Genomic DNA, 11,738 nt, shown 5'->3' with positions numbered 1-11,738 from the left:
TGAGCTAAGACAGCAAAAGCTCTGTCAGTGTTAAAAGAAAAATCCTTACATGTCTTGCACTGAAATACAACACTGCAAATTCCTCAAGATACATTTCTAAAGTGGAGGAAATAAATGGGAATTCAAATCCCCGGCACGGCGCTGTAAGTTGTGGGGACGGAGCCCACCATTTTTCCATTAGTGCTCCTCTTTTCCATTTCACAGGATCTTACATGCAATCAATATCCGTTGGAAAGGACTCTGCTGATGCCAGTTGAGTCAATTGCCCAGAATCTATAATGCTCTGGCCGTCGCCCGCCACCTGTGACAGTGTTATGATCGACCTGTGCAGCTGTCACGCTCGTGAGAATCTCTTTCAGCTGCGGTGACTGAATCCATTAGCAGCAGTCGCTTCTGCAGGATGCTAATGAAAGCCCAACCTGCTAAGCAGAAGCTTGGGAAGAGATTGAGAAAAGTCAAATCTCTCACTAAGAGCAAAAACCCAGGAAGCCTGAGACACCCTTTCTTCCTTTAACATTGCTAAAAGACCCCTTTTGCGGAGGCAATTTGCATAGACTTATTAATAAGCCCCATGCAAATTCTTGGAATTCAGGGTAATCTGGATGTAGAGCCAGAAATCGGTGTGTGCTGTTTGTCTCCTGTAACAAGTAGTGACATACAGTCATTCTTGATTATCACTTGTTTTCTAACCAAGCTCTCTAAAAAGAAGAACTAGATATAATGAATGTTCAATAACCCTACCACGTTATTTTAATATGACTCTGCTGAATTTATAACTTATCCAGCACCCATAACAAATATAGCAGCAAGTGAATAAGAAATCTGGATCCTCATAAGCTAATGATGGATATCAAATGCCAAAGAAGTCACCCTATAGGCTCATAACATCAGTCTCATTCCACATCCATCCTCTCAAAAAAACCACACAGCACAACAAGGACAGAAAAATGCCAAACAACTTATGGAGGTCAAGGCCACAGCATTATTAATATAAACTGTATCCAAACAAGAACAAACAAAGACATCCATATTACTTCAGACTATATCCCCCAAACAAGATCTGCCCCAGTAAGCTATCCACTATGCCCCAGCAGGATATCCTACCCCCAAATCACTCGACCTGCAGGCATAAGCATCACATCTCTACAGGGCACCCACCACGGCCAGCAAGGAGCTTCTCCCAGGATGACTGAACCCTGTCAACCAGGAACAACCCCCCCCCCCCCACACACACACACACACACACACACACACTTCAGCTATGCAAAGAACTTTTCTTACTACTCAAAAACCCCAAAGCTTGGGTAATCTGCCACAGACATGCACAGGTCAATGGGTCCCCAAAAATGCAAATTTTGAATCTCGCAGTACCACACCTTCCATGGCCTCTTCAAGGGAGTTTTTAAAGAAATCAAGTCCAATATAAGACAAATTTACTCCTTCCAAGCAAAATAGTTCCAGACAATAAACTCAAGAACAATCATACAAAATATGGGCACCCCCTTATGAACACAACCAAGAGCCAATTTGCTGATTCAATTTCCTAAGTCTCCAACCCTATAAAGGCTGCTCCCATAAAGAAGGCTGTGCAATGAAGTTTGCCCAACACAATGTTGTGCCAAGAAACCAAGACCTAAGTGTGGAAAAGTCCTTGCACACTATCTCAATCAGTTGTTGGCAAGACCATCTGCCAACAGTGCAAAATCAACAACTCTGGAGAAGACAGAGACTAAATCCATAAGGACATAAAGGGTAGCGGCTAGTCCCACTGCATGCCCTTCTGAACACAACATTGCACCTTCATGCCAATCTGACCAAGTTCAAGATGAGGACCATAAGGGAACCACCAAGAACGCTCATGAGCCTAGTGAATAAAGGAATGCCCAATGATCCATACCAACCTTCCAACTGGAGGAGCATCTAAAAGAAAACAAGAACAGTTAACAGCTAAGCCTTGTCCTCATCCTCTTGAGGTCTGATGGAAGAAACGAAAGTGCTAGACTGCCAGCTCCCAATGCGCTGAACAACTGAGTCTAATTGCTCAGCCTCCGACTCACAAATCACAGTACCAATGCGAAATGAGTGAGTGCCAAAGTGACTAGCATCTTCACCCAGTACACTAAGGACCTTTCATACTACCATCGGAAACTGGTACTTTGTCAACAGAGAAAGATAGCTGAAACCTATTAGTAGCCTAAAAACAAGAAAACCTTGCACATTCTGCATCTGGCAAGTCACTAAACCACTGACTGAGCATAGAATCAGCCAACAACCCACTCACAACTGATTGGTTTTCGAGCATGGAATAAAAAGATGCACCCTGCCCAAGTCAATCTGCACGTGTTCATGTAATAATTCTAGGCAACTAAGCCTCTGACCGATATGGAGAATGAACTCACCTAAAAGGTCAAATCAAAAGCTGCCCAAAACAAACAGGGGCAGATTTTCAAAGGGTTACGTGCGTAACTTACACGCATAACCCCGAGAAAGTGCCCTTGCATGCGACGAGCCTATTTTGCCGGCAGCCATGCCGGCAGCCATGCCGGAGGATCGCGCACCGGCCAGCTGGCCGGCGTGCGCAAGTTTCGCCTGCCAGGTGTAACTAAGACAACAAAGGTAGGGGGGAATTTAGGTAGGGCTGGGGGGTGGGTTAGATAGGGGAAGGGAGGGGAAGGTGGGGGGAGCGGAAGGAATGTTCCCTCCGTGACCGCTCTGATTCCGCCTCAGAGGGAATGGGGAAAGCCATTGGGGCTCCCCTAGGGCTCAGCATGCGCAAGGTGCACAAGTGTGCAACCCCTTGCGCGCGCCGACCCCGGATTTTATAACATGCATGCGGCTGCAGGCACATATAAAATCGGGAGTAGATTTGTGCGCACCGGGTTGTGCGCACAAATCTACGCCCGCACGCGTGTTAGAAAATCTGGCTCACAGGTTTCAAAGTTTGAAATGCAAACATCAGGTAAAATATGCCACATGTCTACCAACAGATCATGAGTGATAGGGCAACGCCAGTCCAGCTACACTCACATGCGTTTCGCCCAACCCACCAGCAAGTGCTGCACCAAAAACCTGCTTGCCAGGTACCTCCAACCATGCACTCATGCAGAAAACAAAAAAAAAGAAATATGTGATGCCACCACAGTTTTGGACAGATCGACCCAAAAGGAGGACATTATTTATTTATTTATTTTAGATTTTTATATACCGGCATTCGAGACAGCAGTCACATCATGCTGGTTCACATAAAACAGGGGTGCAAAGTAAACATAATAACAATGGTGCTGAAAAGGCAGTTACATATAACAAGGTGATAAGAACTTGGCTTAGAGGAAGAGAAAGGACAGGTTATTAACACAAGTGAACGATAGGAGATAAGGAGATAATGAGATAAGGAGATAAGAAACATGAAAACGATAGGAGATAAGACATAACATTGAATCTAAGACCAGACTCCAATCCCATCCTTGCGTCAGAAGAAAGTCTGCCACCTTTTGATAACTATTGTTGTAGGATCTCCGCATGGATGGTGCTAATGACCAGGAATGAAATTGGACTACAATCAGCATAACATGATCTTCTTCAATAAATCTGCATTTAAAACATTCCTAGTTGACCACCCATTGATTGCATCTACCACCCCAAGGTTATCACACCGTTTTGTTCCTCAGCCTATCATCACAAACAACCAAATAAACACATTAATAGTAAGTCTAAGCTGTAATGCTTTATTTTCAGGCAACTAAAAAACCAAGTCTTCAGAATCTAATTCAATATCTACAAAGATAATACAGGAAGCAGAACCCTCAGTCTTGTTCTGTGCAATAGGAATACAAAAAAACTCAATAACCTATGAAAAAAACTAAAAAGAACCCCAGCACAATGATCAGAGGGGATGGGCCAACGAATACAAAGTCAGCCAAGTAATGGACAATATTCCTACACCCAAAAACCTGGGCAGTGACCCCGTGAACAAAAGAACTGAACAGCTTAAAAAGAGCACAAGAGATGGAACAGCCCATTGGCAAACCTGAACCCTATCTCGGCCATTTAGGCTTCCATGCCACAGCACCTCACCACTGGTCTCGTGGTACAAAATTGTTCACCGAACCTCCCTCCAGATATGAGAGGTTATGAATCAAGTGAAATGTTCCTGATTCCTTTTTAGGGGCCACCACATGGAGAAAAAATCATCTTCTCAAATGGTGGAGCCGTAAAAGGGTCAGCTACCTGTGTTTGAGAAATTTCTGCTATCCTGAAAACTACCACATCATGAAAGTTGGTTGATGGATATCATGTTAGGAACCCTCCCAACCACACCAGACTCAAAGTAAGAAACATGAAAACACTTCATAAAACCTGAAAATAAAGTTAAAGCCTCATCTTTTCTGGGATACCTATCCAGCCAAGGCTGCATAACTGAGGCATCATCCAGAGTAGGGGCCCTGGAAAAAAACTCCTTCACTTGGAGGCCCCCAGGGGCCCAGTATCTGACTTCTTGAAACATTTATTGGCTGCGCCCATATTGGGAGGGATCATAATGAGCCATCTCACTTGCCAAATGCAAGAAACACCTAGTCCAATTGAGGATATTAGGTGCCACCTTCCATTCTGTCCCTGCAACTGTCTTATTATTCCCTGACTTCTTACTAACCCTGTCCCCTCTAACAAGTGGAAAATGTCAGCGTACACCCCTTCCTTATCTTATTATGATAAGCCCTGGACACCCCTTCCCACAGTTCTGAGAGCACCACTAATGCTGGAGGGCCTCTCTCACCACTAGGGGCCTGTTGATTTACTGAGGGATGTGGAGGAGCAGAGCATGAAGAAGATTATGAAGTACTAGAAGAGTCTAATGGTGAAGAATCCAAAGACTACCTACTCCTGTGCTTGAGCCATCTACTTTCTGAAGCTTCAACGTGTGGATCCAGGGGGACCTTCCCAGGGCGGATCCTTAGTCCTGCCCGAAGCAGACATGGCAGATGTTCCTGTAGCGCCACCCGAGCATATCTCACCTCAGGGCGGCCACTCCCAGATACAGCTCCAGCCAATCTAGATGCTGGAGCTCCCTCAAGATGCAAGATCAGGGCACTGCAGCTTGGATGATTGTGCTACTCCTGAGATGTTTCCAGACTGTCCACATTGATCAAAGATGTGCAGTTTAATGATCTGATGGAACTTGTGAAAACACAACTTGGCCCTCCACTTTGTCAAAGTTCCAACACTAGAAACCCCACCATATGAACACTAAGGAGACCCTAAGCCCTGACCCAGAACAGGAACTACTACCCAACCTTGTGGCCAGAGGATAGGAAAAGGAAAGGATCCATACTCTGAGCCTGAGGAAGGACGTCTCCACTTTAAAACAGATGCCATGAAGGATAAAGTGGCTCCATAAACAGGCCTCATTCACAGAAGACACCCAGAACCCATTGAACTAGAAAGGAGGTATGGAAAGATAGGAGAGGCCATAGAGAAATCCTCAACCCTGGTAAAGGGGCCTGCCATCAATCCAAAAGGCACCACAGGGAATCCTGGCACTCAAGAGACTGAGGCTGAAGCAGGATTAAATCCAACTATCCTAGCATCCCCATCAGAATAAACCACCCTATCTCCTCATACCCTTGTGGTCAGCAGAAGAAGCTTCAATGGAAGCTGACTCATCCCTTCCCCGGCAGCCTCGGCGGTTCCCACAGTAACCTAGCCCCAAAGATACCCCAGACAGTGCATCCCCGAGCTGATTAGGCCTCACCCCCAAGCCGATGTTCATGAACACAGCTGATATCAACGGTGCAGACAGAAGGCCCGAGCCAGCCTGACTCACCATGTCAGAAAGGAGGTCCAAACCGGTCAGTCTCACCATTGCACTGGGGGGAATGGAAGCCATAGGGACAAAATGCTCTGCTTGCCACAAATTCCGCTTCAGTGACACAGTAGCAAAGTCGCTGCTGCAACCACAAGCCACCGCTTGATCATGATTGCCAGGATAAGCTGAGACTGGCCTGCTGCCCCAGGCCAGTCTCAGGAAGAAGAGTGAGGTCCTGCATGGGAAGGCTTGTGACCTGCCATCACCTTTGGTAAAGACCTGAAACAAGGGTTCCAGAGAGCAAAAGGAGGGTGGAAGGCAGAGTAGGCCGGCCAAATTTATAGCTGCTGTAGACCCCCTTCACCTGATCCCTGTGCCCAGTGAGCCAACCGGCGGGAGCTATTCCTTCAGCCTGGTTCAAATTAGGCATGAGGACCCATAGCAATCCCCAATGCCTCCAAACCCCCTGAAAAACCTAATCTCCCCTCCCCTTTTCTCCCTCTTCTCACCGCTTGTGAGAGAGAGAGTAGTGAGCTTGAGCTGGGAACTGGATTACACCAGTCAGCCCCAGGACTGATCCCAAACTGGATTTAAAAAAAAGAAGTAAAAAACTGTGTGGCTGTGTTCTCTCTCTATCCTGCAGTAGTTGTTGCAAGAGTCACAGTATAAATGGGCTGATGCGTGGTACAGGTGCGGGGCCAGGGATTCCCTCTCTGTAACCCAAAGGAGAGAGCTAGTGAGCATAGGGCAATGAACTTCTCCTCGGAAACACAGAATGAGCGTAGAGCCAGGAGCTCCATCACCTGGACTGCAGAAGGAGGGAGACGTTCAGCATAGGGGAAGGAATCTGTCCCAAGAACACGGAAGGAACATGGATCCAGGAGATCCATCACCTGGACTGCAGAAGGAGGGAGACGTTCAGCATAGGGGAAGGAACCTGTCCCAAGAACACGGAAGGAACATGGATCCAGGAGCTCCATCACCTGGACTGCAGAAGGAGGGAGACGTTCAGCATAGGGGAAGGAACCTGTCCCAAGAACACGGAAGGAACATGGATCCAGGAGCTCCATCACCTGGACTGCAGAAGGAGGGAGACGTTCAGCATAGGGGAAGGAACCTGTCCCAAGAACACGGAAGGAACATGGATCCAGGAGCTCCATCACCTGGACTGCAGAAGGAGGGAGACGTTCAGCATAGGGGAAGGAACCTGTCCCAAGAACACGGAAGGAACATGGATCCAGGAGCTCCATTCCATGGACTTAAAAAGGAGGGAGACCAGATATGTGAATGGTGGATCCGCTTCATAGGACCTAAAAGACAAAAAGCATCCTAGTTAGAACTGGGGAATGCCCCAGGCCTCGGGAGCAAAGAAACAGTGAGTGCAGATTAAATTTTACAAAAAAAAAAATCACTGATGCAATTGTTAATGGATTTCCACTTGTATTTCTTAAAAACAATAGAATCCTCTGAAAGAAGGTCTGTTTTAATGATATTAGAGTCTGGTATGCTTTGTGGGAATCAAAAGTGTTAACAGCATGGAAAACAATCATCAGGGTCAATGATTGCCCATTTCTCAGGTCTGCAATGTTCATTTCTGTCCAGGGATCTCCAGTATATATTTCTTTTTCATTCCTAATCTCATTCCTATTGACTAAACTGAAGATGAGGCTCCCCATTCCTCTCGAGTCCATGATAAAAAATATTCTTTACCTCCTTACTATTGATTGTGTCAAAGGACAACTGAAGTGCGCACAGTCTTGGTAAAGGATAATCCAGGTCACTAACAGTTTGAACTTTACCCTGTCAAGAGTCTCTTCTCGAGCCGGGACAGGAACTCGCCAAGTCACTGCAGCAGTGATATCTTGAAATTCCTTCCAAATATATTCCACAGCCATCTCGCTTTTATTTGGAGATAACACCGCTGTGAGATGTTATGAGGCACGACAATACCTCCAAAAGCAACTTTTAAATTAGCCTCTTACCTGAATTATGCTGTTTGTCAGTGGTCCAGAAAGAAAAATATTGTATCATTAACAACAAAAAAAACAGATTTCACCAAACCCCACATCCGCCATTCCCAGAAAAACAAAGCTGAAGCCTGCATCAGCCTGAAAATTGAAAAAAAGGACTGGAGGTCTGAAGAGAAATGCGAGCAGGAGTCACTTAGAAGATTTTCATTTCCGAGTTTGAACGCCTGTGTAATCAGAAAGGGTCTTTCATTGTTTCTTAAATGTCCACGTGCGTGGAATGAGAACTCCAGGGGGCGGGGCCAGCCACAGCGAAAGCCAGGGGTGCAAGCCTTTAGGGATCCGCAGGGTTTATCCCACGACATTTTGAATTTGCTTACTCTTTTTATCCTCACCATCTCTTCCGGAAGGGCATTCCAGGCATCCACCACCCCTCTCTCTGTGAAAAATATTTCCTGACATTGGTTCTGATTCGTCCCCCCTGAAATTTCATATTGTCACCCCTGGTTCTACTATTTTCTGGGTAAATGAATTAAAAAAGGCATTGGATAAACACTGTGGATCCCTAAAGGGGATGGGAGTAACCTGGACAGAGCCGCAGTTACTGCCCTTAACATAAACATGGGGGTAACCAGCACGGAGTGGCAGTTACTACCCTTAACAGAAACATGGGGGTAACCAGCACGGAGCGGCAATTACTACCCTTAACAGAAACATGGGGGTAACCTGCATGGAGCGGCAGTTACTGCTCTTAACAGAAACATGGGGGTAACCAGCACGGAGTGGCAGTTACTGCCCTTAAGAGAAAGCATGGGGTAACCTGCACGGAATGGCAGTTACTGCCCTTAACAGAAAGCATGGGGTAATCTGCATGGAGCGGCAGTTACTACCCTTAACAGAATGCATGGGGGTAATTTGCCTGGAATGGCAGTTACTACCATAAGAAGATTGTTGGGCAGTCAGGATGGACCATTTGGTCTTTTTCAGCCGTCATTACTATATTACCATATAACTATGAGAAGGAATCTCCAAGGGATTTTGCTGTGAAGACTTCCATGCGCAAGTTCGCCCAAATCCACACAAATCGCTAATTCCCTCACTACTCACCAAGCTTACATTTAGGCTGCAGGCTTCCTGGGAAATGTGCAGGATTTCTTTCTTTCTTTAAAACATTTCTATGTAATAATTTTTAATAAATGAGCATTCAATACGGATAACAGTAAAAACACAAGCTATCAAAAAGTACATACACAATATAAATATAAGTAAACAGTGCCAGAATACAGTTCTTTATTTATTAATCTGATTTTTATATTCCTTTCTTCGGCACTTCAAAGGAGATTATAGGGGTATGCATTCATTTGCAACATATTGGCAATCCGCAACATATAGGGCCATATTTGTTGTATTCGTGGGGAAGCGAAACGTATCACGATTCCCACGAATACAACAAATCTTCACCGAATTATTCGGCCGTCTAAAGGAGTGAATTTAAACAAAACCCCCACCCTCCTGACCCCCCAAGACTTGCCAAAACTCTATGGTGGTCCAGCGGAGGTCCAGGAGCCATCTACTGCACTCACGCCGTCGGCTGCCGGTATTCAAAATGGCACCAATAGCCCCTGTGACATAGTAAGGGCAAAGGCTTTCGGCGCCATTTTGAATACTGGCAGCCGACGGCCCGTGTGCAGAAGATGGCTCTCAGACTCCCGCTGGACCACCAGGGACTTTTGGCAAGTCTTGGGGAGGTCAGGAGTCCCCCCCCCCAAGACTTGCCAAAAGTCCCTGGGGGTCCTGGAGCCATCTCCTGAACTCGGGCCGTCGGCAGCCAGTATTCAAAATGGCGCCAATAGCCTTTGACCTTACTATGTCACAGGGGCTACCGGTGCCATTGGTCGGCCCCTGTCACATGGTAGGAGCAATGGATGGCCGGCGCCATCTTGTGCTCCTACCATGTGACAGGGGCCGACCAATGGCACCAGTAGCCCCTGTGACATAGTAAGGGCAAAGGCTATCGGCGCCATTTTGAATACCGGCAGCCGACGGCGTGAGTGCAGTAGATGGCTCCCGGACCCCCGCTGGACCACCAGGGAGTTTTGGCAAGTCTTTGGGGGGGTCAGGAGGGTGGAGGGTTGTAGTTAATGGAACGCATGAACGGATCGGGGGGCCCCCCCTTGCCAAATGCAACGTATCTGCCCCCCTCCCCCCACGAATACGAATACCAAATGTAACGTATGCGGTCCCTCTGCACATCCCTAGCAGATTACATTCAGGTACTGTAGTTAAAACCAAAGGAAAAAAAAATGCTGCTATATAATGCTTTATTTATTTACTTACTTAATAAATTTGTTAATGCAATAAATCTGCCTTTGATGAAGGGCATAACTCTAAACTCCTAGGTAAGTCACCCTCACTCTAAACATAGCTGTTACTCCACAGCTCTCACCCAGAGATTATGTGGCTAGGAAACTGATTTTAAAATAATCCCTAGACCTTTAAAAAAGGATATTGCATCTAAATACCCTGCTAGAAAGGGATCAGTTCAGCGTATGGCAGCCGAAACCCAAGCCCACAACCTATTACAGCTAATCTTTCCCGGGGCCTGACAACTTTGCTTCTTTGAACCTGGTGAAGTTACTCTGGTAAGAAGTGTCCTTTTCGGAAGATGTTAAAGACATACTTAGTCATGGGATTAGCTGTGTTTTTCCAGAGATGAGCTCTGATGATTGGCATCTGGCATTAAATTAATCTGATCTGCTTTCATTTAATGCTGCCGAGTTCAGTTGATTATCTTGTTAGCAAAGATTTTTTTTGCAATTACAGTTTGTAAGTCTCCATCCGCCTTTTCATTTCTTGCGTCTTGCAAAAATGAGCTTTACTGCTTGGGCGCAGGCTGAAATTACTTAATAAACCAGGCTTTTATTTATTTCGTAACTGCGTACATTCATTAAAGCCTGGTAGATGTTGGAAGGGTCCGTCTGCTTCTCCCCTTAAGGATTTTATTCCTCACGATATTAATATCCCTTATAATGTGGGAGGAGGATTGTTACCTAGCACCTAAAATGCTAGCGTTTGATGCTCGCCAAGGCTGAAATGCACTGGCTTAACAGTAACGTGACACCCACTCCATCCGTTGGGAAGGGGAGCGCATTTCCCAGCCCTGCCGAGAGCTGACCCACTCCATGAAGAGTGGGGGAAGGCAGATTCTGTGAAAGGGGAACAGGATAACCCGTGGAACCGAAGATGATCCCACTGCAAAAGAAACATCCCACGCTGCCATATTGGATTCCAACCGAAAACATCGATTTTACTGAAAGAATCAAAAGTCAATAGATACAAAAAAAACCAAACAAACCCCAAACTCCAGATAGTTTTTCGGGTTATCAAAATGACATCTGCAGACACAATTCTTCTGCTTGCTTAAGGCATGTCACACTTAGAAATACAGAAACTTGAAGGCAGGAAAAACACCCCATACTGCCCGGCTAGCTTGCCCCTTCACACGGCTGCTCAGCTCAGCAATCCCTACCATTCGCTTGGAGATCCCATGCCTTCTTGAATTCAGGTGCTGTCCTCATCTCCGGAGCTGCGAGCCCCTCTGGTGGAGCGCGCTGGCCCGCGTCGGGGCTTGCAATGCAGGAGGGCACGCAGGCGGATCTTTCATCCTCTCGCCGCTTTGCTGGGGATGCCGAAGGACCACGTGGTTATGGGGGCATCGCCTCAGCTCTCAGGCTATCATGGAATTATAGCAAGAACTCAGAGGAGAGCCTGGATCCCGTCACAGAGAGGCCCCGCGCTCTTACCAGGCCTCACCAGATTATTGTGCGCCCTGCATAATGTGGCATTGGCTCATTCCAAACAACAGTCGGGGTTCATCAGGGGAATGTCCCAAACGTCTTTTTCCCCACTGTCTGGGCCGGGTCCTAACAGCTGTACGTAGCCGCTATTAATCTTTACATAAGATTCCC

General features: G+C 46.5%; 1 long non-coding RNA gene across 1 annotated transcript in view; it reads right to left on the bottom strand.

The window, feature by feature from the left end:
* Positions 1-3,385: 3,385 nt before the first annotated feature.
* The window catches only part of LOC115089282, a 96,225-nt gene continuing 87,872 nt past the window's right edge, over positions 3,386-11,738 (bottom strand). The window contains exon 3 of the long non-coding RNA XR_003856037.1: positions 3,386-7,113. This is a non-coding gene — a long non-coding RNA (uncharacterized LOC115089282). The remainder of the gene's footprint in view (positions 7,114-11,738) is intronic.

The sequence above is a fragment of the Rhinatrema bivittatum genome, chromosome 4 (assembly GCF_901001135.1).
Source record: "Rhinatrema bivittatum chromosome 4, aRhiBiv1.1, whole genome shotgun sequence".
Taxonomy (NCBI): Eukaryota; Metazoa; Chordata; class Amphibia; order Gymnophiona; family Rhinatrematidae; genus Rhinatrema; species Rhinatrema bivittatum.
The sequence above is the reverse complement of the archived record's forward strand: the minus strand, read 5'-3'. Positions and strand labels throughout refer to the sequence as shown.